General features: G+C 42.6%; 1 protein-coding gene across 1 annotated transcript in view; it reads left to right on the forward strand.

Moving 5' to 3' along the window:
- Positions 1–26,545, forward strand: part of Pard3b (par-3 family cell polarity regulator beta) — a 965,568-nt gene that overhangs the window by 934,163 nt on the left and 4,860 nt on the right. The window lies entirely within an intron of this gene.

Genomic DNA, 26,545 nt, shown 5'->3' on the forward strand with positions numbered 1-26,545 from the left:
ATATATATATATATATATATATATATATATATATATATATATATAAAGTATCCATGTCTCTAGAAGTTAAAACAACAAATGTAAACTTGAATCATAAGGGTAGGTGATAAAAGTTTAATCATAAAACCTAATATTCATTGGATAGTGTCAAAATGGTTTCCAAAGTCCCAAGCTGACCATGTTCTATCCAGATTTTACTGCTAAATATAATAAGCATATGGTTTAATATGTAACGTCAAAAGGTGCACACTTCTAGCGTGGATTCATGAGCTGGCATATACTGTTAAAGTATTTTCTCTTCTCCTTCCCTCCCCCCAGCCCCCGAATTGCTAACTCATGCCCCCACTAGAAATGTATAAGCCTTGAAAGGGTAAGGTCAAGGACAAGTAAACACCTTTAGTGTTTACTCCATGCTTCCTAGCTAAACAGTTTAATATTTGTTTTTAAATTTTGATTATGCCATAAGTAACATTTAATACATTTAAGAATCTAAGTAGCACAATGAATAATTAAAAGAACCAGAAAGTGTGGCTGTGTAAGTGTTCTCATAACATTAGGTGTCTGCAGTTCCAGGATGTGTTCTTCTTCCTAGAACTTGGATGGGTTTTTTTTTTTTTCTTTTATAGACACTGACTTTTCTTCTCAAAACAGAAAATAAGAAATGAGAGTTATTTGTAACCTGCATTTTAGGAATGAAAATAAGTGTGGCTCGGGTGCATATCCAAGTTATGGAAGTAATAGAAATACCGGTACAGAAGGGAGAAAGACTCCACTATATCCTAGTTATAGCTTTCCCTGGCCTCGCTCTTCCTCATCTTGGGAGATGAGTCTCCCCTGTGACCCAGAGGTACCTTTGCACGATTGGTTTGAGAATTCGAATATACAAGCTTTAGGGGTAAAGTCCTCACATGGGTGGCTTCGTGCCCATAGGGAAGGAAGGCATCTGTGGTTATAAACCAGCATGCACCGGAGGCCGCCAAGGGACTGGGGCTTTGTCTGAATGGATGACAGTTTTAATTTCAGTCTCCGGCAGAGGTGGTATCCAGCCAGCACTACTTCAAACCAATTTTGCAAATCACATTTTGTGGCTGAAAATTGGTTTATTGCACTCGTCCCATTTTGGAGGTCAGACTTCCCTGGTTTGTGGTGGTGTCTTTGCTGAGGTGGGACAGCAGGCAATGATCGTTTTCCTTCTAATTGAAATGACAGCATATTCTATCACAGATTAATTTGAAATTATCCATGTTTCTCTTCTTTAATCAAGATGATAAAAAACAGCACACATAATTTTCTGCGCTATTCTTTTAATTTTTTTTTCAGACTAATAACAGCCGATTGGCTCTTGACATTTATTACCATGCATGGCAGTTTCATTCCAAGTGTGCTAGCCTCAACTGTTTATCATTTTATTCTTAATTATTTTTAAACTTGATTTTTTTTTATCAAAGTAAGTAGTGAATAAGGCTTAAACCATAGATACTGCTGAGACTCCTCTTTGAACTTAAAAATGATGCTATCCTAAAGAGAATCTGTCCTCAGATTATATCTCAAGCTGAATAAGGGCCTTCTTACCGGAAGAAATATTTCTTTAAAATGAGTAGTTGCAAGAAGTGCTCATCTGTGAACGTCCACCAATTAGAAATGGCTCCATACCTAAGATGCTTTAATAATGTCAGTTAAGCAGCATTTTAGCTCATTTTTATAACGCATTCAGGTTTGGTGATTTATAGCGAGCATTAAACATAATAAATTTAGATCTTTGTTCAAGTATGAGGTAGAGCATATCTGAATCACCCATTTACCCAAGTGCCCCTAGGAGGTCCGATCCTACACCATCATTCACGACTGTAATAAAACAGGTTTCTCCTGTCTCTTCTGTAGCATCTGTAATAATGGGAATGGCGTGTGTGTTGCGACACTGTAACAGGGGGGCATCTGACATGGCTTCATGGCTCCCACCAAGGGTCCATGACCAAAGGGCAAGTCGAGGATATGCATCAGTGACTTCACTCTCAAATTATCACCCAACACTATGCTAACATCTATATTTTTAGCCACACAAAAGTTCAAAACATAAATTTCAGTACCTAAAAGCAATCCCATTCTTCATAAGAAGCAGTTTTAAAAGAATGAATTAATAAACTAAAACACAAATGAGAGCTGAGGGGTGGGGGGGACAGGCTAGTGGTTAAGAGTGCTCCTGTCCGAGCTTAATGGTCAGAGTTCAGGTGTGAGCCATCCTGCCTGCACCTGTAACCCCAGCACTGAGAGGGGTGGAGACATGAGAATCATGACGATTTGCTGACTGCCACCCTCACAAAAATATGTAAGCTGTAAACTCCATGTTCAGCCAGAGACCTTACCTTAAAAGAACAAGGCTAGAATGATAGAGCAGAACCCAGTGCCTTCCCATAGTCCCTGTGCTCACGCAGGTACCCACACACATGCACACATGGTACACATTCATTCACAAGACACAAATGGATCTCTGTTAGGAGCTAAGATCCCCCTTGTCAGACACAGCAGAGAGGTTTGAAGCCTTCACTATTTCAGCTACTCCGCTGGCAATTCTTTCATTCTTTCTTTATTTAATCATGGGAAAGCATGAGACACTAAAATACACTGGGAGAAAAGTATTCCCTTTGATGAAACAATAATTATAATAGCCTTCTGTACAATTATCATGACAAGTTTAATTCTGCTCTGATTCATTCTGAAAGTGACTTGCAACAAAGTTTGAGCTGCAATTCGAGTATAAAATACCCGAATGCCTATGTGAATACGTACCATAATTGAGAAAATGCTCATACCTGAAGTGTCAGGAGGGGTGGGGTGGGACGTTTATTCTTTCAACTGAAGATGCCTTGGGTTGGAAAGATTGCTCAGTGACTGACAGAACTCGCTGCTTTTCTGGGGGATCCAAGTTTGGTTCCCAATACCCAAATCAGGCAGAGTACAACTGCCTATGACTCCAGTTCCAGGGGATCCAACACTTTCTTCTGGCTTCCACAGGCACCCACAAATACCACACACACACACACACACACACACACACACAATCTAAAAATAAAAGATGCCTGCGTCATCTAAAAGATGTCATGGCATTTTTAGGATGAACAGAGAGTAGCAGACATCTCCTTTTCTAACACATGAGTTCGTTGCCTCCTAGGCAGGCTTTGTGAAGTGGGGTTGCAGTCGGCATGCACAGTCTAGGTACAGCTCAGATGAGCCAGCCCAAGTCCGTTCCCCATGCACTTGATCCTCAGTCTCCTGTAGGTTGGTCTCAGCCTATGTCCTGGAATTTGAAGTGTATCTCTCATAGAAATGAAGATCGGTCCTGTGAGATGTGGCCAGGCTAGCCCATTCCATCACTGACATACCATCCAGCAAAGTGTTGCCTTGAGACACTGGCTGACATACCTGCCCCAGTGTGAGCATTCTCTGCAGACAGTCAACTCTGGATAATTCATACCCCCTTCCTTGACACACCGGAGCCTGATAAGAAGTAATGAAAGGAAACAGAAATAGGAAACATTACTTTTAAGAACGTTATTACCATGCTGGTAATTAAAGCAGAAAAATATAAAATTGAATAAGTAATCATGCTTCATTTGTTTTAATAATTGTACTTGAGAAAGAGCAGGTTCAATCAGAAAGACAAGGAAATGGCTGGAAGCTGTGTTTGAGGTTCACAGTGAGCCATCTGGCCTCTGTCCATCCTGACTTTAGTTCCTTTGGGATATCCTTTTGCTTTAGTAAGTGGAGCCACGGAGTTGTGGCTTTTTCCTTACATGTTTTTGGCTATGAAACAAATAGCCAATGGAACCAAACATGGAGAGGTTTTTTTGGATTTTTTTTCTTTGTTTGTTTGCTTGTTTGTTGTTAAGGTACCTGGGAAGTCATATGAGAGGTAGGAGAGGGATTTTGGAAAGCATCATGGCTTCTGATAGCACTGACTGGGAACCCTGAGTGACACAGAGGGAAACTGGGCATGCTCTGCTCTCTTGATAACTGATGTGAGGTTCACACCACAAAAAGATAGGGTGAGTAGTCTCACCAACAGTCCCCTCCCTATGATAGGTGGGAGAGAGGTATGAAACGCAGGCTGTCTGGGAGCCTGAACTGACTGTCACCTGGGTAAGAGGAAAAGGCTTGCAACATAGCTTCTGGGAGGGGATACATACATACACACATATATACACACATATGTGTATATATATATGTATATATGTACATGTGTATATATATGTGTGTGTGTGTATATATATATATATATATATTTGTATAGAAACATAACATTTGTCTTAGAGTTTTACTGCTGTGAACAGACACCATGACCAAGGCAACTCTCATAAGAACATTTAATTGGGGCTGGCTTACAGGTTCAGAGGTTCAGTCCATTATCATCCAGTCAGGCATGATACAGGAGGAACTGAGAGTTCTACATCTTTATCTGAAGGCTGCTAGCAGAATACTGGCTTCTAGGCAGCTCAGATGAGGGTCTTCAAGCCGATACCCAGTGCCACACCTCTTCCTCCTTCTAACAGTGCCACTTTCTGGGCCTAGCAGATATAAAGGATCCCAACATGATTGCAACAGAAGGTGAGAAACTGGCTGGTTTGTGCAGGAAGAAAATGCATGATGACTGCACCCTATGGATGCCTTTGGAGAAGCAAAAATGAGAACATTACAAGGGCTTTGAGCCCACACTTGACCCACTCTGCCAGCAAGATCTGTGTCTTGAGCTTAAAAGTCTGCTGGAGGTGGATGGGAGAGTCAGAGATCCTCACCTCTGATGACTGAGCTCCATGCTCTGTCAGCCATGTGAATGGTAGTGGGCCCTGAGAATCAGATGGCACTGGTACTGAGAACCAACTGTAAGCAGAGCGACCGTCACCTTGCTTCTGCGGGGTGGGGGAAAGGAGAGGTTGGGAGGAAAGAGAGGGGGTTCTAGAAGGGCATGACAGTGACATCATGCTGATAAGATTTGGAGGGTAAGGTTAACAGCCAACGTTCACTGGCTGCCTGTTACAGGCAAAGCCTTGTTCTAAGCATTGCATATAATAATTCATCTAATTCTCCCTTCAACCCACCAAAGATGTTCTTCATTTTATAGCAGAAGAAAAGATGACCTCTTGCACTTATTACTAAATTTAAAGTCAATAACCCCAAATGCGACCAACATGTATCTGATAAAAATTATCTAAAGCCATGGCCATTTGGATGAATTGGAATAAGCATGGGACATAAGGCAAGGGATGGGTCTGTCAGGGCTGAAACCTACCTAGCACTTCCGCCTCTCTTTCATTTCCCACTACCCCTCTGCTGATGCTGTCTTCACAGCAAACTCTGCTCCAGCGCATTCCTTGCCACCTGCTCTAAGCAGGTGGCACCCTTGGCAAACCTAAGAAACTGGAAGACATTTTTATATGTCTTTAAAGCCCATATTTTTAATATTCAAAAAAGTGTTTAAAGGATAAAAAATACATGCATCTGGGTTAAAGAGATAGCTGGGTGGGTAAAGCCCAGGCCTTAGGACCAGAGTCGGGAAACCTAAGACCCACATAAAACCAGGCATGTGTGGCAGCCCCTGCAATGCCAACACTTGGAAGGAAAAAACAGGGCAATTGGCCAGAATCAGTATGCTCCAGGTTCAGCAAGAGAACTTGCCCCAGTAAATAAAGTGAAAAGCAATCAAGGAATTAACCAGACATCAACTGAAGGGTTCTCTCTACATATGTGTGTGTATATGTATATGTGTATGTGTATACATGGGTGCAAAAATATACACATTGTACATGCATATATACTCACACACCACACACAAATCCACGTACAAAATAACAATAAAATCCAAGTTGTCAGTCACCTCTTAAAACAATTCTTTGCAGATCAACACCATCCAATATGCCAGCCATAGCCATGTATGTGCTGTGACTAGTCCAAATTGTGACATTCTTAAAGGTTAAAATATACTTAGTACCATGCTCTGAGACTCAATACAAGAAAATTATAAATTATGTTGACACCAGGTTAAAATGCTAACATTTTGGGATATGTTGAGTTAAGCAAAGGATATTTCCATTCGCCCCATCTGGTTTACTATTCTTTTGACTGTGACCATAGAAATTTCCAGGTTGTATGTGTGGCTTGCATTGCTTCCTCTTGTGCAGCACTGCTAGGTCCTATAGCACAGAGGAGCCAGATGTACATCAGATGTACATACTACTGGCGGGTTCTGATGAGCCACTACTCAGCTGAAAGAAAGATTGAAGGGGGTGTGTTCAATCAACCCCCCCCCTTTTGAAGACCACTTTTCCTCCCTTAAATTGTACATAATACCAGACACACCTGGATTTCCAATAATTGCACCCACAAGTGGCTACATGCAGACACAATTAGGTGCTTGCAACTTGTTTGATGGTGCAGGTGTCTAATTGTGCCCACAAATGGCCATTTGGCAAGCACCGCTCATTGTGTGCACAGCTGATTATAGGCAGAAAATGGCACCAACCAAAAAGAGTCCAGGATGACAGGCATGAAATAAGCCAGAGGTAAGTCTACAGAGGCATGAATGAAGTCAGGCATAAGTATACAGAAGCATGAAATAGGTCTCAGGCAGGTACACAGTCTTGGCAAGACTCTTTCTTTCAGGCTCAGCCTTTTCTGTGAGATGCCCACATAGGTGTTTGCAGCAGGAGGTATATTTGCAATGTAGAGGCTAGGAGTTGAGAATGTCTGTATAAACCCCACCTCACAAAGTAAATGCTTTCTTGGGATTTTAAGTAAATTGGGACACACAAAACCTACATTGTCAACCCAAGTAGCTTCAGAAATGAATGGGGTCAACCCTGCTGGATCTGGCTGTTTACAATGGCTAAAAAATTGATGGAGTGTATGTAAGATTCCCCAGGGACCCCTGGGCACATGGTAGATATTAAAGGGTTAATCCAATGTAATGAATCACTTTGTAAGGATGAGAAGGCCAAAGTGGTAGCCCCAGGAAGAATCATGGGCAGGGATTTAAATGTGGAGCAGTATGTGAAGGGGGAGTGGCAAGGGAGGTCGGCACCCCAAGTGGGGAGTAATTGATATCCCCAGCTCTGCCTACAGCTGAAACAACAAGGCTGGACCCGGGAACACATTCACTTACACAGATCCTGGTGTCTGAGAGAAATGTGGGGAGACACTCAGACCCTGTCTCCCAGGTAGGGTGGGGGTGTCTTGGAACCAGATTTCAGTAGCTTTAGGGATCAGCACTGTTGATCTTAAGAATCAACTCTGGGGCCATCTCAGGTTTGGTGACCATGAAGAATTTTGTTTCTCAGAGCTGACTCCATGTGCCATAACCACAGACCTGTCTGGGCATTCGTTTTTGGGCTCTAGGAAGGCTATAAATTCTTTAGCCCATGTTGAGAAATTCCAATCACAGAAGCTTGGCTTTGTTTTTTTAGGACAGAGAAAAAACAACTGAGATTTTTTTTTCCTAATGAGTGATTGCTCTTAGTCGTGTGTATTTATTTGCAATATAAGTAAACACATGATTTACCCACTGTGACAAATCCTCCTTCTTTCTTGGAGCTTCACATCCTTTTATGTCTCGTCTTTATTTATGATGATAGCTGCCTATTCTTGAATGGCAAAGCTATTGTAATAAATCTCCATAGAAGGCCAATTTTCAGTTCACGTTACTGCAGCCTGCATATGAGGACAGCAGTCTAGAAACACATATTGATTGTCCCTTTTTAGAGACTCCGAGACAGGCTCAGCTCAGGACTTCTTTCATTTTGACTGGACTGCAGCTCAATCTAATGTCAACTTACCATAATTCTTATGATAGGCTATTATTCTATTATGATTTTTCTCTTTTGTCATCTAATATCCACAGAGGGTTCTGGTGGTGAGAGATTACTGGAGAACTTTCTCTGTCTCAGATATTCCATCTTCTTCCCTTCCTTTCTTTAAGGCTAGTGGAAAATGTTCTGTTTCCTATTATTAACCTCTTTTTTATACGCTGCCTTGAAATATACATAAAGTATATGTAATTTATTTAGGAGGTTGGCATAAAGATAAAAATTACTTAGATTTCACAATTTTATAAATTCCAAGTCATAGTTTTCTTCTGCCTGATGTGTTGGCCTAGAATTAGATACTTATTTAGTAGAGCAATTTGGCTCTGGCAGGGACTATCACAGGTGATGGTTTTTCTAGTATACACAGACAGTTGCAAATTTTCAGTCTGGGTCAAGTGAACCTATACTTTCTTATTACTTCAAATGTTTCTAACAAGTTGTAAACTTTGATATCAAATGCATGTGGCAGTTCCCCAGCTGTGCCCTTAAACCCTTCAATTCTGAGTCTCTTCCAAGAAGCCAACACAAAGAGCTTTTTGCCAACCCGTCCCCCTCCATCCTTGGGTTGCAAGAGGAATCCTCACAGTAGTGTGTGCCTCAGGAGCCACATTTACAACACAGTTCATCAGAGGGCCCCCAGGACTGCCAGGTGCACATGGCATCAAGCCTCTAATCTGACACTGATCTAGGTCTCAAAGACCCAGCATGGTGTTGGAATGAGCTACTGTGAATTGAAAAATCACAAGAGGCGTTGTTCAAAAGGTAAATGAATGTTCCAACTCTTCCGAACATCTTTTCATTTCTTTATAAACCACAGTTATGTTTGTGGTGGAGACTTGGTTTTACTTCTTAGTGTTTTCATGAGGGGAAACAAACAAACAAAACAAAACTACTTAAGTGGAAAGGATATAGAAAGTCAATTTTCCTAACTCCTAATGACCACAACATTGGACCTACATTAAGCTGTCATAGTAAGTGCATCTATAGTTGGCCAACAACAGTGCCAATGTGCTGAATAGTTTGGGGCCATCAGAAACTTTGGGTTCTCCAAATTCATGACATGTGCGAAACACAGTTTTCAGTGGCTGTTTGTGGTAGTTCCTTGGCTTGGCTTGCCATCCACTCTACTTTCAATCTGTGCCCTTCTCCTTCTTCTGTTGTGAAAAGGCTGGGGGAGACTTTGTGCTTTCAGAGCCCCATGTGCTGGGCTAATCTTTGTTGTGTTCATTTGTCTGTCTGTTAGGTTGTTGTTGTTGTTATTGTTGTTCTTTTCATTAATCTGTATTTATAAAGTCCTCCTCACTGTGAACTTTAACCTTGACAAAGGATAGGGAAATAGGTGGAATCAGTACTGTTCATGAGATAAAAGTAGTCGGGCAGCTATTGTTATCTCTCTTTCTCTGGTCCTCTAGTCCCAGTTTCCCACTTATAGCTATAGTTGGCAGAAAACAACTGCTACTGTACAGCTGGGATGAGATTAGAGCCAGTTTTCAACCTATAAAGTAAAGGCAGCAAGGCTTTGAAGACAGAACTTTGTCTTGTCACCACTGTGTCCTCAATGTGACATAACACCTAGCACATAGTAGGTATTCAACTAACTTAAAAAAAATAGTAGACTAAAGCACAGGAAGGGCTATGCAAATAATGGGGAATGTGCCAGCATTTTTACTGGGAAGGTATCAGAAAGGACAGTTCTCAATTATCCACTATGTTGAGTGGACATTGTGTTCCCGTAAGTTCTGTGGGCTTTCTTGTTAAGCCATGAAAATTCTTTTACCGAGAGCTAATTCTTTTGGGGAACTTTGTCATTTAAAAAAAGCAGTGTGAAGCAATAGAATAATTGTGACTGAGATGACATGACATGTTATCCAAGTTTCAACAGTTTGTATCTATCCCAAAAAAGATTGCTTCCAATGCTCAAATTTCTCATTTTTGTTGTGCGGCCAGACCTGGAATTTTAAAACTACATTCAGCAATTTTTATCAAACATGAGTAACTGGAATTTTTCCAGACAAATAATGATATTTTAATATTTTTCCTATAAAGTTAGGAAATGCTAGTTTTAAGGGTTGGCAAAGAAAACGGACCAAGGAGCAAAATAGAATTAAGAGTCACACTTGTCCCTAATTCTAGATATTCAGATGTACAAACACACAAACATCTCCAAATAAATGTTTAAAATGTGTACACCCACTGTCTGTAAGTCATACTTGGATATTTACTATGAATTTAAAAATATAAGAGAGGTCCGTATTTTCCTGGGATGTGCTGCCAAGCCATGTCATGGTTGGACTCGAACCCTTGGGGAAATCACCCTGTACTATGGCGCCAACTTGCTCCATGGAAAAGTCCCACTCTCAGAGACCCCCAGGAAGCCCTGGCTTTATACCCATTCAAAAACACACAGCAGAGAACCCAGGAGAGTTGGCCCGCTCTATGCTGCTCCTTTGAAACAAGTTTCCATGTTCTTAGGCAGTGGAACAGTCTGTTTGCCATTCAAATAAACATCGAGAGCCATATTCCTCTTTTTATAAAGTCAGTATGCTGCAAAATGAGATTATAATCTTATGCAAGTCAAGCTCCTCAGACCTCCGGTCCCACACCAACTTCAGATCCAAGCCCATCTCAAATGGTGAACATAAACAGAGAGGCAGCCGGAGATGAGGAACTGATTAAGTCTTCGTGGTTCTGTGACTCAAGAGATGGGTGTACGGAGGAGGTCATTCTGGGAACTTCCTTTGTATTTATTCTCCTGGTGTGAACAGGCAGGAATTGCCCTGATATGGTTTACTATTACACATCTAACTGTGACTTACAGGGCCACTCTCATCACTGTGACACACAGAAGTGCTTGAAGAACTAGATTTGGGAGCCTTCACTTTCTTAGAGTTAGACCACCACAACTGCTCATGCTATGAGGGTCAGTCACAGGCTCTCTGTGCCCAGTGAAATGTGTCCAAGTATAAAAGCTCCACTAGGCAGCATCCTAAACTTCAGGCCTCATTACCCACCCAAGACAATTTCATCACAACAAAAAGAAGATTATTCTGGGCCTTTGGCTTTCTGCCTCCTCTACCCTGGGAAGGTTGAGAGCTGAGATAATATGAGCCACCACAGAGCTTTTATTCTTCTCATGTGGTTTCCAAGAAGCTCCTTTGATGGTACTTGTGTTCATAACCATCGGTACCCTTCTCTACACGCGAACAGTTAGAAAGTGACATGGGTCTCTGTCTGCATTGTGTGGATATTTTTATACACCTAATGAAATTAACTGGCAAATATAGCTTTTAAATTAGCCTCAGGACAGAGTTTCTTCATATCTGGTTTTCTAAGAACTCTTAGAAAAGCATCAACGTTTGGTTTCCTCATCATCATCCCTTGACTATTTTTCTTTTTCTTTTTTCTTTTTTTTTCTTTTTGCATTAGCTTGTATCTCAAAGCAGCTCTTCCACCCTTGTGTCAACAGGGATGCTCACAGCAATCAGTAGATCTTTTTTTTTCCCAGCCACTTCACAACAGAGGGGTTCACCCACTTTACTCTACACAGCGAAAGTTCCAACTGGGGACTTTTACTTTGACTTGTCTTTATTGGAGTATGTACTCAACTACAAATGAGTATAGTGCTCAAAGGAATGGCAAATTCCAAATGGCTATGTGTGAGTCTCTAAGCAGCTCTGCAGTAGAAGACTGTGACTCCCTCTGAACCACAGGAGCTGAAGGTAGGCATGGGCTGATTCTCAGAACTGGATGCTACCACCAGGATGAAGTAGAGCAGATAGGAGGAAGGCAAAAACCAGCAACTTACCAGCATCCCACATTTGATCACAAGGCAAAGGAAAGGCAGTGTCAAAGATGAAGAGAAGTGGGAGCTGTTGTTCACTTAAAACCTTGTCCCAAGTTCACAAAAAGTAGGATGGGTACCAGTCTTCCTGAATCCCGTCAGACCAGGAGACCTACCCATCCTCTACGTCCAGATCTAATTGTCATCTGACTTACAGTATGTTTCCTTGCTGTCTCGTGTGTCCAGATTATCCCATATGAAAGAAAAGACAAGGGAGACAGGGGATGTTATGTTTCTTCTGAGACCATGCTTGCTGGGTTTTAGGCTGTTGGTCAGCTTCCTTTGGGTTTAGAGGTATGAGCTTAGAGGATCTTGTCTTTTCTCTCTGAGTCTGAACAATTGCAAACTCAAATCCTTGAGCTACTCTGTAAGCAGTGATATCAGTGAAGACCCATACATAAGAAGCGATTTGAAACACACAATTGAAGTAGGGAGAAAAAGGAGCAACTGTTTATAGAGTATACTCTGTAGTATATTTTGTATACATTTTTTAAATGAACATAGTCCATAAATTTTTTGGGAAAGTGGTGATAACTTGCCTCGTTTCCATCTGGAGGAAACAGATTTTTTAAAGAAGAAACAGACTTCAGAGCATACGAAAATATTTGTAAGGCTGGGAAAAGCACGTAAGAAGATATGGAATAACAAATAAGTAAATAAAAAGTTAGCGCCGAAAGAATGGTAATAAAGATGGCATGGCCTTACGGATCACTTACCAGGACCAGGCACAGGGCTAAGTGCTTTACTCTCATTTACCCTGCTTGATGATTCGGTAGAAGCAGCCAACCTCACCACCCCAATTTTATAAATGAGGAGACTGAGATGTGCTGTGGGATGGGTAGTAACTAATCCAACGTCAGATGTTCACTGCCTCGAAACCCAGATCTATTTGCTCCTAGCCCATCATTCCATGTCTACAGGATCAGAGCAAGGTCTGTGTTGGCAGACAGGACTGCTCAGCTCTGCTCTAGAGGTGGCCGAGACTGGCTTGAGGCTATGGAAGCAGAGATCAGGAGAGACACCTGAAGACCAGATTTTTAACAATCTGGTGAGTTTTGGCCCTGAGAGGAATTAAAGTCTACACAATTCGGACAAAATTCTAAAGTCTCAACTGACAGAGAGCAGTGAATTCTGAGGCGGGTCTTTAAGGGTCTAAGGCAGTTTTCTGTTGCCCCCTGAAGATCCAGCAGCAAAATAAAGTCTCCTTGCTATGGAGTTAAACCCCAAGGATGGGACCTCATTGCTTGGATGATGTTGATGGGAGCTCAGAACATGCAAGGGTAATTTACAATTGGTTAGGGCTTGGTTGGCTCAACCGTGAAATTCTGCATTGCTCATTTTATCCTGCAACCATGCATACTGACTGTGCACACTAACATACTTCAATACATACAACAATGCATACTCCAGCATTGTTGTTTAAGTCCTAACCAATCTTATTTTATTTGATCTCAGTATCTTACTTTTTCAGAGTCTAGCTATGTAGTCTGGAATGGGCTGGTACCCCCGAGATGGGAGCCTTGCCACCAGACATCACACAGGAAGTCAGCTGGGGAAGAAAGGGGCACATCTTTCTTCCAATGAGCAGTCAGTTGAAAGACAGGTGAAACTTTCTTCCCATGAGAGAACTATCCTAGATAATATCCATTAGTAGATAGTATGCTGAGTATCTTGTACCAGCTGTGTGTGTTAGAGGAATTCAGGAGAAGCCCTTACCATCATGAACCCCCAGATAGCTGATGTCATATCAGGAAACAGGCTATCCCATAGAGGCAGAGCTTCACTTAAACAGTATAAGAGTCTGCATAATGTCAAAGGATTTGTGTGACCTTATACAATCGTACTGAAGAGCTCTAAACAAAGCACAACTTAACTTCCCAGCGTTACTACACGGCTGAATAAAATCACGGGAAGGGCCTCAATTCAGGGAGCAAACGATTGGGTGACATTCAGTTTGACAAAACCAAGAACACTTTGCTTGGCCTTTGCCTATACTCCCCAGAGCTGCCTTTTGATTTCATCCCCAAAATGCCCTTTCTCTGCTTATCCAAAGCCACCGCACCCTTACAGGAAAGCCAGTGTCTACACCGGGTTTCATCTGACTCTTCCTCGATTGAGCTGCTGGGCCGCTTGGCTCTCATCTTACTCCTGCCTGGTGGGCAATATGGTCCTCTGCGGTGGCTCCTGGGGCTCTCTCCTTTCTCTGCGGCTTGGTGATATTTGATGGTTGGTTTGTCACATCGCCATCCAAATGGTAAAATAGCCTTCTAGAGCAGGCTAACAGTATGGGATTCACCTGTGCAGATCCAGAACCACCAAGGAGAGATAAGGGGATTTTTTAAGGAAGATTTGATTTATAAAAAAAGCACTTCTAACCACCTAATCCTAGTAAATGAAAAGGAACCTGAAGCACGCCAAAGCAGTAGATTTCCTTTTAGTTATTTTTCCCCCAACTTGATTTCCCCTATTATTTGTTAATGTTTTGGTTAGCACCAATATTTTTTTTAACCTCAACTGAATAAATTATCAAACAGCTTTAAGACTGCTAAAATTTGAGTGGCTATTTTTTTAGCTTCCGGCTTTGCCAAGTTGTACTTCACTAAACTAGCCTTATATTAATCAACTAAGCAGAGAATTCCCCGATGAGATGTTAGTGAACTGTATGTTGTAAATAAAACAATTAAAGGGCTACTTAGCACCTCATCAAACTGCTTTAACAACCTGATAACAGTTACCTACATACATTCCTCATAAAATCATGGGCTGAGGAGGGAAATTCCAGCCCACTACCTCAGAAGTAGAACTCCTCTCCCCTTTAGTGGAGGTCTGCTATTATCCTGCTGAGAGTGAAGTGAAGTAAAAAGAAAAAAAAAAATACAGTATTACCTCCCATGTTGACCAGGGCGATTGTGAGCTTGAAGCCTTTCAACAGGGACAGCAAATTCTGACCCAGTCATCCCATTAGACAAAGCAGGCTTCCCTTCATAATTATTACACAAGAGTAATATAAGATCTCTAATTCATTTTATCCCAACTTTCCTGCAATATGCTTTTATGTATATCATTTCGTTTGTTCTTCTGAGAAGAAAAGCACATATTACTTTACAGATTGTGAGACCAGGGCACAGATAAGTGAAGAGGCCCAATCAGGCTTGAGTTTGTAACAGGTCAGGCTGGAAAGCAGCAACATGAGATGAGGTCATCTTGCAGTAGATCCTGTGTGGTTCTGGTCGGGGTCATGAGATGGTAACCTCCCACAACTCAAAAGAGACCGCCTATTCTATTGCTTTCACCTTACAGAGCTGAAGATATGGTTTGAGAAAATAAGATGTCTTGTCTGAAATGCCCTGAATATTAGTCACTCTTTGGAGTCACTATCTTGAATCTGAGTGGGAAATATATTTTTAGTGATTTAAAAGTGGACTGGGTAAAGGAGACAAAGTTGCTGTCAACCTGCCAGAGGCCTCACTCTGCATAAGCAAACATGGGCAGCATACACCTTCAAATGGAAGGTGCTAACTGGAGTTGATGGTGTAGGAATATGGAGAGTGAGATTTCACCACACGAAGCAGAGACCCTGCACCTAAGTTGCACTACAGGCCTTTGGGAAATACTGTCAAAAGCAGGAAGTGTTAGAGAAAGACAAAGACATCATGAAGAGAGGAGAGGAAGGAGCGATCCCAGCTGATGGTGGCTCACAGGATGGGAAGCCTTGAATTCAAAGAAAAGCAGGAAAAGTTGAACTTTTACATGAAACACCTTAATTCTTATGTGAGATCACTTGAATTTCAAGTATTAGCAGCCAGCTGGGGGGAAAAAGTCAAGCACCAGGTAGCTCTGTATTCAGTACACTTGTGTATGTTGATATAAAATAGCCCTGCAGGCTGCAGTGTCTATTCTAGGCTTGCTACACGGTGTAGGGAAGACACAGAGGGTCTGCACCACTCAGATCTAAGAATGAGAATTGTTTGCATTTTATCCTAAGCCTTTGGTCAATACCAGCTGACTCTAAGTTTCAAATAGAATTTTATTGAAAATGGACTGTGAATTTAAATTCAAGCAGGACTGAGCACCTCAGTAAAAAGTGATCTTTCTGTTTGCTTTGTCTGGGTCAGTTTGCATCGCTGCGGGAAGGGAGCAAAGAACTTCTCAGGAATTTACACATGAGCACTCTGCGGCTCAGAACCGCTGAGTCCTCGGGATCACAGTCTCCATCAGAAGTTCTCAACCTTCCTAATGCGGCCCTTTAATACCGTGCCTCATGTTGTGGTGACCCGCAACCATTAAATTACTTTTTTGCTACTTCATAGCTGTAATTTTGCTATTGTTATAAGTCATAATTGTAATTATCTATATTTTCTGATGGTCTTCGATGACCCCTATGAAAGGGCCATTCAACCCCAAAGGGTTGCAACCCACAGGTTGAGAACTACTATTCTGCACAGTAACTGCTGCTTCTTCTGCCTCTTCTGCTTACTGTGCACTGACTGATAGCTACATCCTGAGGTCTCTCAGACAGACTGAGAGTACCTGCCTATTCCACAGGGCCAAACAGGTCCAGGCCCCTCACCAGGCAGTGCATTGGAAGCCTGAAGAAGGAGAAACACCAACTCTCTAAAGCCTCCAAAGCAAGCTGCTGTGGGCATATGGGAAATAACGTTTTATTTGGTAATGGCTCTTTAGTTTTAAATCACTTCAGCATTTACTTTTAATTAATTTCTTTAAATTAGGTAACTCATACTTGTAAATATTTGCTTTCCTGAGATAAGCTTTTATTTAAATTATTAAAGCCACAGTTTCATGGCCGACTTTAGGAATTGAGGTGTTCACTGCTCAGACAGAATACATGTAGTATTTAAAAGAGGGGAGGGGCAGGGGGAATTGTCTCGTATTGGTACACACACACACACACACACCAAACGTGGCCAGGAGCAAAGCAGCATTCAAAGCAATAGGAGACGGGATGAGTTTTCAGTTTTCTTTGAATTGTTCAAGGGATAAATCAATAAACCAGGGCATTAGGGAACAAATGTAGGGTGGAATAACATCTGAAGGAGCCCCTTCACAATAAAAGCTTGTCTTGCTGTCTCTGTTTGAAATACAATCATCAGTAGCTGTGGACCTTAAATATCAGTGTTGCTATCGGCCCCGGGGATGGGATGTGGGAGTATGGGGACAGTGAGTAACTATACATGAACCCTGGAAATGGGGGCAGAGGAAGAAGAAGAGGAGAAAATGACAAGTTCAGGGTAAGTTCATAGTTCATCCATCAGTTTGGGTGACTATAAGCTTTGATTTGCTAGCTGCTCCATTTTGCCAGCTTCAAAGCAAGGTGGGAGCCCGAAGAAGCTAGTCTAATGGGCCATACTACACAGAAGGAGGCACAGAAGCAATACATCTCACTTAATAAAAGATGAGTTGAAAGTTAAATGTTAGTAATGCCATTAATGGCCACTCTGATCAGCCATGTAAAGGCCAACCAGAGGATTTAGAAAGCTCAACAGGACAGGGCAGGGGTGGGGTCGGGTGGGGAATTGAGCACAAGTCACCAGTACCTACCAATCCCGTACCCACCTTGATTGTTTACTGAAAATTGTCCCAAAAATGACCTTTGCCAAAGTGCTACCCTAAGTAATGAGATGGATTCTAGACAAAGGGATTGAGTGGAACGAAAGCCAGGTGGACATACAGAACCAGCCATGCACCTCTGAACCTGCCTAGCCTAGCACAGCTAGAAAATGAAGGCCTCCAGGTTGGTGACTCTCAACCTGTGAGTCACAACCCCTTTGGGGGCCAAACAATCCTTTTACAGGGGTCACATGTCAGGTATCCTGCATATCAAATATTTACAATATGATTAATAACTAGCAAAAATACAGCTATAAAGAAGCAATGATGTAATTTTATGGTTGGGGGTCAGTACATGAGGAACTGTATTAAAGGGTCAGAGCATTAGGAAGGTTGAGGACCCCTGGTCTATGTCATGGTGAAATACATCATGAAACACAGAGGCTCCATGTCAAAGTTATCATGGAGAGGCTAACATACTTCCACTTATGTCATCTAGGAGAAACCGGGAGGTGGACACACCATTGGCCATCGGGGCACCTGTTCCATTAATACTACTAAATGTCACCTAGCCATATCTGTGGAAGAGTAAATTTCACAACCCAAATTTCTCCCAGGTGACACTCTGAGTCCAAACTGTGCTGCCCCCAAATCCATGCCCTGATACTTGAGGGTGGCACCAAGAAGCACAGGTTACTATTGAGGAAAGATACTGGGTGCTGCTTTCTGGAGAAGCCTGCAGAGAAAGGGAGATAGTGACAGTACTGAGAGATATTAGTATAAAATCCTTGCTTCCCAGAGTCAACTGGCATGCCCATGTCCTATTGGCCCCTGGTCCACCTATCCTTCAGCTACCTTGTTCCCATTAAAATATGAGCATCCCTGTTTATTAGAACAGAAGGTGAGCCTAGAAGTTTATAAAACTGTCTATAAACCTTATTTAAGCGAATTAATATTACTAGGTGTAAAAATTGGAGGGGCTCGGAACATTTTACATATTGAAGCTCATACAAAAATCAACAAGACTTAAAATCTGAGAACAGCACATCTAAGTCCTCTAACTATTCATGCAGTCCCCCGAAAAGGTCAGTTCCTGCATTAGAAGCCATACTGTGTTCTCACTAGAGAGTTAGTTCACTGTGCTCAGAATTGCTTCAGGGCTGGTGACAGCTATCCACCTGTCCTTCAGGCACACATGAGCACATGTACATAGTGCTGGGCTGTCGAATCTCACTTTCTCAGACTGGCTACAACATGCTCTGCTTGTCTGTGAGTCCACACTTACTAGTGCTGTTGTAATAATCCAGTTGAAAAGAGATCCTAAGCTGGAACCACAGGAGCAAGCACAGCCAGCCGCAGATGTGAGGATGCATGCAAGAGTAGGATGCTGGGCTGAGTGTGAGTGAGAGTGTACTCTTGATTTCAACTGGCCTACTATGTTATTACGTAATCCTCCAGAATGGCCACTGCTGGGGTTGTGTGTCATAGGATCATCACAGCTGCAGTGGGGTTCCTTCGGCCACCCACTGATGCCCTATGTATCTTGTAGCAGAATCCTCAGGGCCAGCAGGAGAAAGGGTGCTTCATGGGCCCCATCTTGTCCTCAAGGGTTTGGGTGAATGAAAGTGTTGGTTGAGTAAACACACCCTTGGATATTGACACCAATATTCAATATATTGGACCCTTGAACAAGGGCCCTTGCAGATAAAACCACACAAATATATCTTCTGGCTTTCCTACACGGGACAAGAAAAGTCTACTTTCTTACTGTGCAAGCAGCTCAGAGTATATGAATGGGACTTCACACTTGGAATTCTGGGTATTTCCTTGGCATCCCACCAGCACTTCCAGAGTGTCTAGCTTCATGAGTTTTCCAATGCCAAAACACTTATTGGGAAACTCTTTTGCCTTTTTTTTCCATTAGATTCAAGCAAGAGGCCCTGGCTCTGTCTGCCTAGGTGGACCCTGTGCCTTTCCACTGCCCACAGCTTTCAATCAACTCATGCAACATCTTTGTTCTGCCTTTCCCGGTCTCAAGCCACAGATAATAATGGTGTCTACCCTATCACACTACCATAAGGAATAAGGAGGGTGACTTGGAGAAACTGCTTGAGATGGGGTCGGTTTGCCTTAGGCATTTGCAGAGGAACTATTCTGCTCAGCTTGCTCTGCATCTTTGCAATTCTAAGCCACCATCTGATGCTGGTTATGGAGCCCATGGAGCACTGAGGCGCTGGGCCCAACACTTAACATTTCAGCTTCTGGATTTCAGAGGAAGATACTTTCAGTGCCAGAGTCTTCCTGTGTCCTAATGAAACCAGGAAGTGGAAGCTCCTCCCACACCACACACTCATGATGCTGGAAAGCTTTGACACCTTAACTGTACTTCTCGCCTGGAGTGAGATGTGATGATTACAGGTGATTTACATCAAATTCCTCAGGCTTTGGCAATTGATGGGAGAAGGGAGCAGTGATTGATACGGGACTCATTTAACTGGTAGTAATTTAGAAATCAGTTGAAGGGATGAAGAGGTAGCTGTGTCGGCAATATGCGAACATCTTCTCCAAGAATGTGTATGTGTGTGTGTGTGTTACATTATTCACTATGTAAGTGCAGATAGTGTATACATATACATATACGTATACATATATGTATATATAATCTAAAGTAGAGCAGGGAAAGGTGGCTTTTGTGAATGCTGTGTTTTATCTCAGGAACATCCTTTCTACAAGCAGTAACCTTGGGTAGTAGTCTTATAATGTTTCTCCTGAGAGACCAGCTTTTAGAATTCAGGACCTCACAGACCCCAACCTGTCAGCTCCTTAAGTCTGCCCTTGGAAAGGAACCATTCTCTCTTGCATGACAATCAGATGAAATCCTCAGTATTTAGATACTGAGATTCCAGAATTCCTGATATAAAGGAAAAAGAGGAAAGTGAATTTGTGGCCTGCTTGGCCAAGTTATGATTCCTTTTCTTGGTCCCCATTCTCCTCCTCTCTGGCTCAAGTGACTACGTGGTAATTATCTCATAGTGTGACTCTGCGATGGAGTCCAGTGGTTTTGCAGCCATTCAGGACAGCTTTTGATTTCCACAAGAACTCCATCTCCACCTATGTGTCTCATGCTTGTCCTTTCTAATTGTCCCTGACACAGAACTTTAAAACACTCTCACCCCCTCACAAAAGAGGTTATTTTAGCAGGACCACTCTTAGGTCTGCTAAAACTCCCCTCATCTGACAGGATGAAGTACCCTTAAGGGCCATTTTCCGTGTCTGTCTGCCCGACTGATATAGAAGCTGAGACTCTGTATACATGTCATTTGTTAGTAAATGAATTCTATTTGTGTCGGTTGATGAAAGACACCAGCGGAGAAATCAAATGGGGGGGGGGGGTGCCCAGAACAGTATTTGCCTCCTGAAGACTCTGTCATTGCCAGCTCGCTTTCATTTTCTCTGGAAACATTCCCCTGGTGTTACAAAGGGCCAGACGCTGCTGCAGTGACACTTGCCTCTCTTGCCAGTCCTCTGCAAAGAACAGTAAGGGCCCTTCTTCATAACACGATGGGGAACGTGAGTGATGAAAAGGGAGTTTTTTTCCATAATCATTTCTGTATCATAGGTCATCAAATGGTCATTATATTTTATGGCTCTGTAAAATCTGCTGAAATCAAAGCTATGTACTATACTTTGCAGAGGGCTCTGCTAATCCAGGCCAACCACATTCGTGCCTGGACCACGGATGAAGGCCTGGTAACTGGAAACCTGACCCTGAAGGAATTCCAAACACAGACTAAAAGCATCTCTCTCCACATAACACGGGCAGCTTAAGAGCATATTAGTTTGCACTGCCTTTTTTTTTTTAACTTTACAAATACTGGGCCCACTCTGTGTGGAACATTTGAAGGAGTCTAGCTTATTCACATCTTGCCAATGAGGACAGCACCAGGAGGCTTGAACCATACGGACCGACTCTATTCTAACTCCAAATTTGGTTACAATCAGTTATTACTGAGAAAAAGAAAGAAAGAAACCCATTCAGACAGAGAGGTTTGGTTTGGTTTGATTTTGTTTTGTTTTAATTATCTTCGTTTGAGCTGCTAATACACACAGAATTTATTCAAATTAAGAAGTACAAGAATTTCCACTTTTGAAGTTTATCCAAAAAAACAGCAACAACAAATCCAATCCATTTGTGTAAGGTGGGCATTGCCCTTGCTTGTACATTCCTTGTGGTTTCACACTTTCAGCTACAAACCATATTCCTTTACCTTTGAACTCACCTCTTAAAACAGTCTCCATACTGGCTTTTCTCTTAGTTACTCCCCTCACACCCCCAACCATGGCTACTCAGCTTCAGTGATCTTTCTCCATCCTACACGGAGCTCACTGGATGAGATAATGGCCACAATCCTCAACCCCAGGTGTGAGACACATGCATTGTGCTCACCCTGGTCTGCGCTATTAGAAGAACTGAAGGTTATGAATACTCCTCAAGTCTTCCCCTCATCAGAGCAGGTCTTGTCCACACCAACTCCTTCGTTCTCTCTGCACTGGTAGGAAAGGGCACTGAGTTAAAGCAGGTGGCAGGCTGTTGTGCATAATCCTAGTTTCTGCCTCTCTTGGGCATGTGTGGTTTAGATGAAGGTCGTCCATCCATCGTGTGTGTTTTGTGGAGAGAAGTATATTAGTGCTGGGGCCAAGGAGCACTGGACCTCACCTCTGCCCTGGAACTCAGTGCTTGAAAGCCTGCTGATTGCGTGTGAGTTCGACAGTCTCCCTCCAATCCTATATCTAGAGCCTTTTACTGGACTGTATTTTGAGACATGAATCAAAATGTTCCTACATTACTGTGTTTATGACAGCAATAAAGAAAATTTCCTTGCCAGACAATTGTGAAAGGATTTTTTTAACTGATTCTTAAATATACATAGCCTGTACCTAGTAAATTCAGTCTATAGTTCACTTTTTAAAAAAATTTTAATTAATTCTTTGAGGATTTCATACAATGTATTTTGAACATATCCACCCCACTAACTCCTCTCCTTAATCATCTTCTCCATGTTCCCTTCCCTTTCCAACCAGTTTTAAACTTTCTTCTTCCTCTTCCTCTTCTTCTCCTTCCTTCTTTTCATTCTTTTTTTCTTTCTTTTCTTTTCCCCACAGAGTCTAATTTGGGTTGTCCCAACTACTCTGGGGATGGGTCCTGCCCTGCCCCTACTAAGGCTCCTACATCACTAATGAGAGCTGACTCTCCCTGTCCTAGCACCTGTAAAATACCAGTAGCTTTTCAGCTAATGGTGGGATTTCATGCCCACCTTGCCTCCTCTATGCTGGGACTGCAACTAGCTGGAGCTTGCACGGGTCTTGTGCGTGTTGTAACAGTCACTGTGAGTTCATATGTACATCGGCCCTGTTGTGCCTGGGAAACTCTAATAAACTTTACAGTCTTTCTGTGTTGGACCCAATCCAATACTTAACTCACTCCCTCTTTCCTTCTTTCCTCTGGAAAAACTAGAAATTGGTCTTACTTCAACCATCATCCATCTCTAGTCCCCCTGTATCTACTCTTTCCTCTTATTTCTCTGCTGTCCTCCAGCTCCTAACCACATCTAACACTCTCTGGTTACTGTGTACATTTGTGCATTTTCCCTCAAAAACTTTCAGTGTAGATTTATGGAGCATCTGTGAGACCCAAAGCCCTAAGAGAGCAAGAGGACCAAGGCATGAAGAGTCAGTCCCTGCTTCCAATAGATCCACTCCCATGCAGGGCATGAGTACCACAAGGCCAAGACAAAGGCAGAATGGATGACTAGCTGGGGCCAACAGTGAGGATGGCGATCGTCTCTGCAAGGGTGGGACCAAGATGGGAGGACTGACACTTGCCCTTGCACCTTTCTTTACTCTAGTGAGAATACAGTGAGAATAGCATTGTAGGGACTCTGTCCTTCCAATATCATCCCCTTCCCAAGCATGATTGTTTAACCAAACTGGAGCATAGCGTCCATCTTTCTATATATGGTGATGACTGGTACCCAGGGCCTACCTGACCAGCACAAGCTCTTCTCTCCATGTCCCTTTTGCTAAATGAAAACTAGTGACATGCTAAGACTTCACAAAGAGAAAGTCCTCTTGGAAAGGAAGCAATCTATTTGTTACTTTATGTGTAAATAACCTGTGACTTCGTTGCGTTTGGGAAAAAAATGGTCCTGTTCGTTATTTGCACCGTAGCATACACCTGTGTGATTTCAGACCTACCTGAAACCACTCCTGGGAGTTCCCAAGCAGAACCTAAATCTCCCTGCTTCCAGAAATGGGCTTACTCACAGGAACAACAGAAAATGAAAAGGAAGTTTCCCTCACAGCCACATTGGGTTTGGATATTTGGTCCCTAGTTGATCCACTGTTTGGGGGAGTTGTGAGATCTTGGTCCATGTGACCTGTCTGAAGGTAAAAGGATTGCCAAGGGTGGGTCGTGAAGGTGATGTCCAGTCCTGGCTCCCACCAAAGCACTTAGCTTCCTGATCCCCACATCTGTGTAAGCAGCTTAGCCATAGACTCCAGACCATGAGGTTGTCCACCTGCATTCTCCATCCATAGGGATGACTGTTCCTTTTGAAACTGAGAGCCAAAACGAACTTTTCCTCGCTTAAGTTGCTTCTATCCCATACATCTTGTCTGTGCAGCAGGGAAAAACGGTAGCTTATATAGGAGGCTTTCTTTTCTTCCCTGCTTAAAAAATTGCTATGTTTTTAAATTAAGAGAGAGAGAGAGAGAGTGTTACACATACATGAGTGTAGCTACATACATGGAGGCAGACTTACAAGAGGATGTTAGCCGCTCCATGTAGGTTTTGGGAATAGAACTCTAAAACTCTGCAAGGGCGTCCTTAACCACTGAGCCATCTCTCTGGTTCCCAGAAATGGTTCTTTTACATATTTATATGAGCGTGTGCCTGTGATAATAGTCACAATAGTTTAGAAGTTGCTCTAGTGAAAGTCTGAAGGAAATGATAGGCTTTGAGGGGGAAACATTATGAACAGCAGCCCTGGGAGGAAACTGCTCCTGGAGGTCTCTGAACTTTCAATAGTGTTTTTACAGGCAACTCATTGTTTTTCTTCTCCCTGAAAAATTACAAACAATAACTCTTATGATGAGTTCTACAGAAAAAGACAATTTCCATGCCACCACTGCTTGACAAAGAGCAGCCCCTCACTGGGTGTCTGCCACATGGAAACAAACTCTCCAACACATAATCCACCTCCAGAGAAGCCCTCTGGGGACCACGATGCTATCTTGGGGTCACCCTCTCTGCCCTTGGAACCCTCTCTCCCTCCCTCCTCTCTGCAGTGACTGCTGGAGAGTCACAGGGTGAGGTGCGGGTGGAGCGATAACCTCCTTTCTGGCCATGCCTGCACACTGCGGAGTCAGTCACTCAGGGTGGCTTCTATCCCGTCACCACTTGCTCTGGATCATCTCTCCACAACTTAAAAAGAGAGAGAGAAACCCCCCAAGGACTTCTGTCTTTTATAATGTTCTGTTTTAAAAGGGCAAAATCTTAAGAGAGAGACCAGGACCCTAAAAAAAAGTCCAAGGTCTGGAATTTCTCCTTTCTCTCTTTCCATTTTAAACAGGAAACATTCCCGCTAAGAGAGTCCTTGGGGGTGGGGGGAGCGGAGCGTTGGTTGTATGTTCATTTTAAGGCAGATAATGTTTGTGTGTTGCAAATGTCAGTGATTTATCCTAAGGACATAAAACAAGTGCAGAGAGACCACATGTTTCACTTCATGCAGAGAAATACCTCTGGTGGCTTTTGAAAGGAAATACAGGTTAAGGATTTTTTTTTTTTTAAGGATTTCTGCAATCTCCAGGTGAAGCCGGAGGAAATAGAAATGAGTGTAGTGGCCCAAAGAAGAGGTCTTTAATTTTTTTTCTAACAATAAAAGATAGAATGAGTGCTGGAAATTTTCTGAATAAAAAATGAAATTGTCAAGGAAAGGGATGGTGAAACCTGGGTCCTTTATTTCGCAGGACCATGGTAACAGATGATTGGCAATGTATGTCTGCTCTATTTGTCATGGGCAATTTAGCATAGAGCAAAGCGGACCGAACTGAACAATAACAACTGATGCTATAAATAACTTGTGCGCAAACAATTTAATTTTTTATCTGAAAACTCTCACTAACTAAATTACCCCCAGATTCATGATTCTATCATTCATTATTATACATAGCAAAATTAGGGCACACACACATGTAGATGGAGTGTTGTATTGTTCATCCTTCTGGCTGTGTTCACAAGCAGCCTTCCACATGTTCCCTGAGCTCAGAGCTTGTCAAATCTTCATTGATTTGTGGAACGTTCAGGGCTGTTTTACTATCCGACTCCATAGATTACAGGGTGATTTTGACCCTCATTGACAGTGCCTGATTAACCACAGGCACAGTGTTCTTACAGCCCTGTCATTTCTTTCACATATCCGAGCCATTGGAGAGCTCTTCAGTTATCATTATTGTTTCTGTTTCTCCTTTAAAAAAAAAATCATAAAGAACAGAGGAATAAAGGACGGACGGATCTGGTGACATGCTGAATGGATCTGTCGAATGTGTGCACAGAAGGTCGATGGGATTTTAAGAGCTGCAAACAGAAGTCATGTGTCTCACCCCAGGCTAGCCAAGATGCCATCATCTGCACATTGTCTAGCAAAGTATTGTTTCTGTTATGGCGAGCAGATCAGGCGATTCTTGTCTTCAGCAGAAAGTTCCAGACCGGCTTGTTTTCCATTAGTGTGTGTTCTGGCCCCGGACCTTTCTGCATACCTGCCCATTACACGGGGCAACTTGGGTTTTGCTACTGACTTTGTGGTAGACTTAATTACTTTTATCATAGTTCCAGGTGGGTAGTTTCCCAGCCCCAAGTTGAGAGGTCTTCCAGGAACAGTAGAAGGGAGGCACAGTAATGCACCCAAGGACAGCAGCCACCCAGACTTAGTCAAGGCCACCCACAGCCTTCAGTGAGCACCTCTGCCATCTAGGAGGGAAATTAGTACACTTTATGAGGACTCTGACCTGTAGCATTTGTGCTACCATATCTCACCCAGACTGGGGCTCTAACAGTCACAGGTTTAACTGAGCTATGATAAAAAGCAAATATATAAAAGGATAGAAGCCACATAGGAAGCTGTTTCCTCTCATGTCGCAATGTGATATAAGCCGTCCTGTTTACACAGTGACTTGTGGTGCCAAGGGCCTGAGTTCTGACAGCCTAGTTGCCCTTCCTCCACCC

The sequence above is a fragment of the Mus caroli genome, chromosome 1 (genome assembly GCF_900094665.2).
Source record: "Mus caroli chromosome 1, CAROLI_EIJ_v1.1, whole genome shotgun sequence".
Classification (NCBI taxonomy): Eukaryota; Metazoa; Chordata; class Mammalia; order Rodentia; family Muridae; genus Mus; species Mus caroli.